This window comes from Benincasa hispida, chromosome 3 (genome assembly GCF_027475165.1).
Source record: "Benincasa hispida cultivar pf3 chromosome 3, pf3_genome.v1.1, whole genome shotgun sequence".
Taxonomy (NCBI): domain Eukaryota; kingdom Viridiplantae; phylum Streptophyta; class Magnoliopsida; order Cucurbitales; family Cucurbitaceae; genus Benincasa; species Benincasa hispida.
Window position 1 is genome coordinate 42,884,686 of NC_143480.1, and position 9,121 is coordinate 42,893,806.

The following is a 9,121-nucleotide window of genomic DNA, read 5'->3' on the forward strand; positions in this document are numbered from 1 at the left end:
ATTATCCCATAACTGTCCAATTAATAAATAAAAATAAAATCATACATTATATTTATAACCTATGGTTTAATATCATATATTAACCATAATATTTTTCCTCCACTAGATATAAATCATATTTATATCCAATTTCCTCTAAAGTAATGTATCTCATACATAAAGTCAATTATATCATATATAATTAACTAGTTCAATTATATCATATATAATCGAACTCTTTCTTGTCAATTTGAACATTTCAAACTGACCCAAAAACTGATTCTTAAATTGTATCCAAGCTATCAAGGGGACCTTATGGACCTATGGCTCGAAGCTTCAACGTACGTGAATAATTAACTAAACTCTTTAGCCACGAAATCCACCATCCGTTAACTGTCAGACATTCCACTAAAGACCGACAACTGAACTCTTCTTACCACAAATATATTTCCATATCCATCGGATATAACCAATCATCAGTACGATGACCCTTCACAGATGCTCATAAGTATAGTTGGGCTAATTTACCGTTTTGCCCCTGTAGTTACATCTTAATCTTTAAGTACCACTGATCCCTTTAATGAACAATACAACATAGTTTTACTGTGTGTGAACACCTCTCGGGCCATGAGAAGGTGTGTGGTGCCACATCGTTCAAGCCCTGGGATCAGCCTTTAAGGGAGCAATCTATCTACTTACCCCTGCTTCGGGGAAGTAGTGAACTCCATCTTGTGTAGCTGAGTTCCCAGCTCCCAAATCAGACGAATCCATAAAGTGGTAGGTTTGAGTCGGCGTTCTGTCACTCGCACCCAAGCAAATCAAAGGACCACCCTCAATGGCAAAAGTTCCCAACTCTCTCAGGATTGAGGTCATGATACCTATGGTCATCCTAGTGAAGTGAAGTCTTTGTCATGAACGGGGTTATATGACGAGATATTAATACTTTGTGGTCAGGTCTTATACAAACTCTTTGTATAGGACGCCCCCGCTCGTATGTCCCCTACATGAATGATCACGATTAGACCATCTATGACAAGTCACAATAATTGTAACTATTCCACAAAGCAGGCCGCGTCCGTAGCGTTACCAGGATAAGGTTTTCCTCTTATATCCATATACTACAGACCATTTTGGTTATCACTTAAGACATGATCCACTTGAATGTCACCACATACATGCTTAAGTTACATAAAGACAATCGAGGATTTTAAGTTTATTGGTTTGTGGTAAAGCAAATAAAACATCTACATGTGAAAAGTCAAGAAGTGAAGTAAATATGATATATTATATATCATAAGCGTTCGTACAAACTGTTTACAAACTACAGGACACGAGACCTTGGGGCATCAACTCCAACAATCTCCCACTTGTCTTAAAGCGAAGTGGGGTGTATAAAAACAAGTACAAAACAATAAACTAGGGCATAAAAACCCAGTACTAGGCGGACGGTCCCATAGACCCATGCTCTGAAGGTGCCCCTCAAACACTGTAGCCGTGAGAGCCTTCGTAAATGGGTCAGCAACATTGTGCTCCGAGGCGATCTTTGTGATGATCACGTCTCCTCGATGCACTATCTCGCGGATCAGATGATACTTTCGCTCTATGTGTTTGTCGCGCCTATGACTCCTGGGCTCCTTGGAGTTTCCCACAGCACCACTATTGTCACAATAGAGGGTGATGGACCTAGACATATCTGGAACAACTTTCAGCTCTATCTAGAACTTCCTGAGCCAGATGGTCTCCTTAGCAGCTTCACAAGTCGCTACGTACTCGGCCTCCATCGTGGAGTCGGCGAGGCACCCCTGCTTAGTGCTCCGCCACACTACAGCTCCTCTGTTAAGAGTAAGAATTGACCTTGAAGTGGACTTCTGAGAGTCTTTATCAGTCTAAAAGTCAGAATCCATGTATCCAGTAAGGATCAAATCCCTAGACCCATACACGAGCATCTAGTCCCTCGTTCTTTAAAGATACTTGAGGATGTTCTTAACTGCGATCAAGTGACCTTGGCCTGGGTTAGACTGATACCTACTGACTATTCCTACAGCATAGCAGATGTCTGACCTAGTGCAGAGCGTCACATACATCAAACTGCCAACTGCAGATGCATATAGGACCCGTCTCATATTCTCAACCTCTTGAGGCGTCTTAGGACACATGTCCTTAGACAAAGTGACTCCATGCCTGAATGGCAGTAGGCACTTTTGGAGTCCTTCATCGAGTACTTGGGCAAGATCTTGTCAATATATGATGTCTGAGATAGCGCTAGCACTTAGTTCTTACGATCCCGAAAGATCTGTATACCCAGAACAAACTGAGCCTCTCCCAAATCTTTCATTTGGAATTGGGTCGTCAGCTAGTTATCAACTGCAGTCAGTAGACCTACATCATTTCCAATGAGTAGTATATCGTCTACATACTATTGAGGTTAATGCCCTAAAGTCTCGTGTCCTGCAGTTTGTAAACAGTTTGTACGAACGCTTGTGTTGTATAATATATGATATTTACTTCACATCTTGTTTTTGCTCAGTTGTATGTTTTATTTGCTTTACCACAAACCAATAAACATAAAATCCCTGGTTATCTATATGTAACTCAAGCATGTATGTGGTAACATACAAGTGGATCATGTCTTGAGTGATAACGAAAATGGTCTGTTGTATATGGATATAGGAGGAAAACCTTATCCTAGTAACGCTACGGATGCGGCCCGCTTTGTGGAATGGTCACAATTGTTGTGACTTGTCACAGATGGTCTGATCCTGATCATTCGTGTAGGGGACATGTGAGCGGGGGCATCCTATACAAAGAGTTTGTATAAGACCTGACCACGAAGTGTTAACATCTCGTTATATAACACCGTTCATGACAGAGACTTCACTTAACTAGGATGACTATAGGTAACATGTCCTCAATCCTGAGTGAGTTGGGAACTCCTGCCATGGAGAGCGGTCCTTTGATTTCTATGGTGCGAGTGGCCAGGTCGCCGATTCAAACCTACCATTTTGGAGATTCGTCTGATTTTGGAGCTGGGTCATCGTACTCATGATTGGTTATATCCGATGGACACAAAAATATATCTGTGATAAGAAGAGTTCAGCTGTTAGTCTTTAGTGGAATGCCTGACAGTTAACGGATGGTGGATCTCGTGGCTAAAGAGTTTAGTCAGCTATTCACGGACCGTTGGAGCTTCGAGCCACAGGTCCATTAGGTCTCCTGGGTAGCTTGGATAAAGTCGAGAATAAGTGTTTGGGTCAGTTTGAAATGTTCAAAGTGACAAGAGGGAGTTCGATTATATATGATATAATTGGACCGGTTAATTATATATGATATAATTGACTAAATGTATAAGATACATTACTTTGGAGAAAATTAGATATAAATATAATTTATACCAAGTGGAGGAGAAATTTCTATAGTAGATATGTGATATCAAACTATAGAGTAAGAATATAATATGATTATATTCATTAATTATTAAATTGGTTAATTATATGATATTTGGCCGAAAACCTCTCATCGATCGTGCATTAGTAGGAGAATTCGAAATTGTTTATTGTAACCGAAGAATAAAATGAAAATTGTTTTCATTTGGCAATAGTTCGAAATTTCGCAATCGGTGTGAAAATGTAACGATCACCTAGTTTGAGAGCCTATACAATAGTTGCTCATCGTCTAAACGATGGCACACCAGCACCTAAACGATCGCACGTCCGTCCCTAAAGGATCGCATAGCGTGCCGCGTTTTCTAAACGATCGTCTAACTTTTATTAAACAATCGCTTAGTAAAACCTACACGATCGTGTAGCTTCTTCTAAATGATAAGCACACAGCTATACGATAGCTCTTTCTCTCCCACTTACTTATCGTCTACACTATTTGTTTTTTCTCCGACCTCTACTAAATTCACCAAAGACCACACTTTGGATTCTCACTCTGAGAATACCAAGGGCTCCAATTGGTGGTGTCGTCCTCACTGCTTTCTTGTTTGTGACTGTTCGTGTTGCTACCATTCGTGTAGATGACCATGCTGCTGCAGTTGACTGGTTTGCTGGGCGATAGAGTTCACGTAGAGATTCTTCCGCTGCGTCTGAGTTCAACGTTTGAAGAAGGTCTTCAACTGGTATGAGATCTCTTTCCTTTGTATTTTTATTGTTCGAAACATTCCTTTAATTTGTGTGAATTTGCATAACTGTCTGTTAGAATGTATGTGTTGTATTTCGATCACAATGAAATCAGAAAGATCTGAACGCGCTCATGGATGCTCTTCATTAAGAGTTCCTTCACATACAACACTAAGAAAACTATTGAACTGTTGACGATCTTCTCGTAAACACAAGGTTCATCAACGTTTTGGTCAAAGCCATACGATTTGATCACAGTATCAAACCGAAAATTCCAAGTCGAGACGTTTGTTTTAGCCCATAAATGGATCGATTCAGTTTGCAAACTTTTTGATCTTGATCTTGTGCATTGAATCCTTCAGGTTGCACCATGTAAATGGTCTCCTCAAGATTACCATTCAGAAAAGTCGTCTTGACGTCCATTTTCCAGATCTCATAATTATAATAAGCGGTAATGGACATGAGGATGTAGATTGACTTTAACATGCTAACAAGTGAGAAAGTCTCTTCATAGTCGACTCCTTCCATCTAGGTATAACCCTTTGCCATAAGTCGAGCCTTGAAGGTTTGCACGTTTCTATCAGCACCCCGTTTGCGCTTGTAGATCCATTTACAACCTATAGGTCTTACCTCATTAGGCTGATCTACAAGATCCCATACTGTGTTGAAGTACATCGACTCCATCTCGAGATTCATGGCTTTGACCCATTCATCTCGGTCAACATCCACCATTGCCTTTTGATAAGACAACGGATCCTTAACGTCCCCATCTGCCACCATAGCTAGGATTTTTGTGAAACCCAGATAGCATTCAGGCAAGTTCTTAACCCTCCCACTGCGTCGAGGTACCCTCAACTCTTGAGGTGGAATCGACCTACCAGATGAACTATCATCAACAACTCTGGCTGGTGAAGCAGGTTCTTCAACAACTCTTGTTGAAGTTTCAATAGTTTCATTGGAAAGCTCACGTAACATGACTTTACTATGTGGACTGTGCTCCCTGATATGATCCTCCTCTAGGAAAGTAGCGTTCGTGGAAACAAACACCCTATTTTTGGACCGATCGTAAAAGTAACCCCCTCGTGCACCTTTGGGGTAGGCTACAAAGAGGCACAACCTCGACCGTGATTCCAACTTCTTGGGATTTCCCTCAAGCACGTGTTGGGCAACCCCATATGCGGAAGTAATGTAAACTAGCTTTAAGCCTGTTCCACAACTCTAGAGATGTTCTCATAACACTCTTGGAAGGAACACAGTTAAGTATGTATACCGCAGTCTCCACTATGAAACTCCAAAACGAGTCTGGTAAAGATGCGTAACTCATCATCGAACGAACCATGTCCAACAAGGTTTTATTTCTCTTCTCCGCTACACCATTCTGCTGAGGTGTACCCAATGCTGAGAGTTGGGAAATGAGTCCATGTTCTAATAAATAGTCTTGGAATCGTGAATCCAAAAACTCTCCACCTCGATTTGATCGAAGTGTTTGAATAAGTCTATCCAAAGCATTCTCAACTTCAGCATTGAATACTTTGTACTTTTCAAAAGATTCATACTTTCATTGCATTAGATAAACATACCCATATATAGAGTAATTATCAGTAAAACTGATAAAGTACTCATAGCCTCCTCGAGCTCGTACATTCATAAGACCGTAAAGGTTAGAATTACTAATTCTAAAGGCTCTTTGGCTTGATAATCTTTTCTAGTAAAAGTTCTTTTCGTCATCTTACCCTCAAGGCAAGATTCGCACACTGGTAAAGAATTTTCTTCTAACTCGCTTAGAAAGTCATTCTTCACCAATCTTTCAATTCTATTGAGATTGATGTGCCCTAATCAAAGATGCCAAAGTTGGACATTTTCTTTTGGAGAAACTCGTTGACGTTTAGATTGAGTTACAAAAGATTTAAACATTTCTATGTTATGGAGGGAACTTAAGGCTAACGGTCTTAGCACATACAAGTTATTTTCCAGTTTAGTTATACAAATTTCAACACCATCCTTATGAATAAACACTTTATTTAGTTTAAAAGAAAGAGTATATTTGCATTGCAATAGACACTTTATAGAAATAAGGTTTCTTTTTAGTCTAGGAACTACAAAGACATCTTTTAATACAAGAAACCTATTTTGTAAAGTTAACTGGATGCCTCCCACTGCCACATTTGAGCCGATGTGCCCGGTTCCTACTCGCAACGTCATCTCACTAGCCTTCAGCTGTCGCCAGGATCTAATCCCCTGAAAAGGAGAACAAACATGATTAGTGATGCCCGAATCAATTATCTAGGCAGAATCATCATTCTCCACTAAACAAGTAAATCACATTTACCTTTGTTTGCCTTGGCCTTAGCCTTGGCTGCCTTCTTTTCGTTCAGATAGCGAGGATAATTCCTCTTCCAGTGTCCATCCTGGTTGCAGTGGAAACATGTTCCTTTTTCAACCGGCGGTTACGCTTCCTCTAGGCGATAGATGGTGGGTTACCAGGTGCTTTCCTTTTCCTTTTACCACCATTCTTCTTCTTCCCCTTTTCAGAGTTAGAAGTTGAAGGTGCAAACTTTGTCCCTAAGGTCGAACCTTAATGGAACGTTTTAGAAGACGAGACAACATTTGCCTCACCTTCCCTCTTTTCCTTACTTTTCAGCAAGGATTGGTAAGTCTGCAACTCGTTGAAGAGAGTAGTAAGGGTATAATCCACTTTGTTAAGAATTATATTGCCAACAAAGTGGAGGAAGCTATCCGGCAATGAATGCAGGATAATGCTAACCTGATTGCCCCCATTGATTTTAGACCCATTCATCTCCGCCAGATTAAAGTGGACTATCATATTCAACACTTGTTCACAAACAGAGGTGCCTTCCTCCATTTTGGAGTTGAAAATGTGTTTCAGAGCCTCATGCTTGAGCTGTCTAGACGGCTGTTCGAACATTCCCCGCAGGGACTCCATGATCTCACGTGCTGAGACCATGGACTCATGTTTCTTGGCCAACACGTCATTAAGATTGGCCAAGATATAGGCTCGAGCCTTCTCATTTGCCCGTGTCCAACGCTCATACGCCCCCCGAACATTTCGAGTAGCGTCTTGAGGTGGAATAGGAGGACAGTCCTCCGTAAGGAAAAACTTCAGATCCTCGATGATGAGTATCGTCGTGATCATATGTTTCCAACTTGAATAGTTTTGGCCATTCAGTTTTTCGGTGCTAAGTAAACTAATAATGGTTGTAGGTATTTTTAAATCTGTTGCTGAAAAACGAATAAACTTCTATAAGACTTTGCAAAACCACATTTTAACCAATTAGTTTTAGCAAAACAGTTTCTAAGTACCCTAAGTGATAAGACTTCTATTTTGCAATGATGCCCCAGCAAGGCATGACAAACGTCACCGATAGAGTGATTAAATGTATTTTCACTGGGATGAGACATTCTCAACCATTAGGCAGAACCAACTCTTGGAACTGAACCTAACAACCACAATTTGTTCGGTTTAGAATTGTTAGCCCTTAACAATTCTGCGTAAGTGTAACCCCTCGTTTTTTGCCCTAGAGTCTCGTCCTAATACGCGCACTGTAGGGAAAAAGCAGATTAGGACAAGAGACTAAGTAACCTTATCCTTTTATAGGAGATCAAATAAAGAAACGCACAAAACAACCATCTTATAGGGGGACACTCCTAGGGTGCCGCGAGGCAATGTGCATAAACTTTATTTAATCCAACGAGAGACACTGTGGGATATGCTGTCGCATTTCCCGCTCCCACTTACTATGAAAATTCTCTCCATCCACCTTGATATTGACCTACCCAAACAACATCCTTTAGGGGGACACTCCCAGGGCGCCTCGAGGCGATGCGCATAAACTTTATTTAATCCAACGAGAGAGACCGTGGGATATGCTGTCGCATTTCCCGTTCCCACTTACCATGAACATTCTCTCCATCCACCTTGATATTGACCTACCTAAACACCATCCTTTAGGGGGACACTCCCAGAATGCCTCGAGGCGAAGCGCATAAACTTTATTTAATCTAACGAGAGAGACCGTGGGATATGCTGTCGCATTTCCCGCTCCCACTTACTATGAACATTCTCTCAATCTACCTTGATATTGACCTATCCAAACACCATTCTTTAGGGGGATACTCTCAGGGTGCCACGAGGCCGAGTATAGATCTCATGGTGTGGACAATAAGAGAGAAACGCAAGAGGTTTAAATGAAGCATTAAATGCCCCAAGTACCTCCTACTGAATGTTCTACCTAGGGGTTCATTTACCTCCTACTGAATGTTCTACCTAGGGGTTCATTAACCTAGACAATCCAGCTATTGATTATAGTCTAAGTCATTTATTAAGTCTGCTAAAAAACAACTTTTGTCTTTGAAATAAAACAAGTTCAAGTAGTCACATTTAAACTCTTTAATGGATTGTCCTTAACTTGCATGCATGCATCAAATCTATCTAATTCACCTTTCCAGGTAGGTTCTTAGGTAGGGGTGTTCCGTTGTCGTCACCTTAAATACCCCAGCCTAGACAGAACCCGCCTTAGACAAAAGGTCTTTTACAAATAGATTTACTACACTTTAACCTTTTATTATTGATTTTAGTCCTAATTTCATTTTATAACCTTTATAAAAGAAACAACTAAAACATACATTGCCACATAACGAGGTATTTATAATGCTTGTAAACATAATGCTTAATATATAATGCATGCATAAATATAAATCTTATATTATATGATGCATGAGTATGCACTTACGTAATTTAAATCATGCTTCTCTAAATTATAACACTTATAATAAAGAGAAGATGCATGACTGATGTGGAATTTTTCTATATGTGTATACCATATGACATAAAAAGAATATACATCGCATGTGTAAAATCATAGATTAATGGATCGGGATGAACCAACACAAAACCGGAATGAAATTCTATCTATTACATTTTTCACCGAGCAAACCGGGTCTTGAACCGTCGGGCAAAGCTCCATCATTTAGTAAACGTCTCCAGGTAAACGATCTCATAG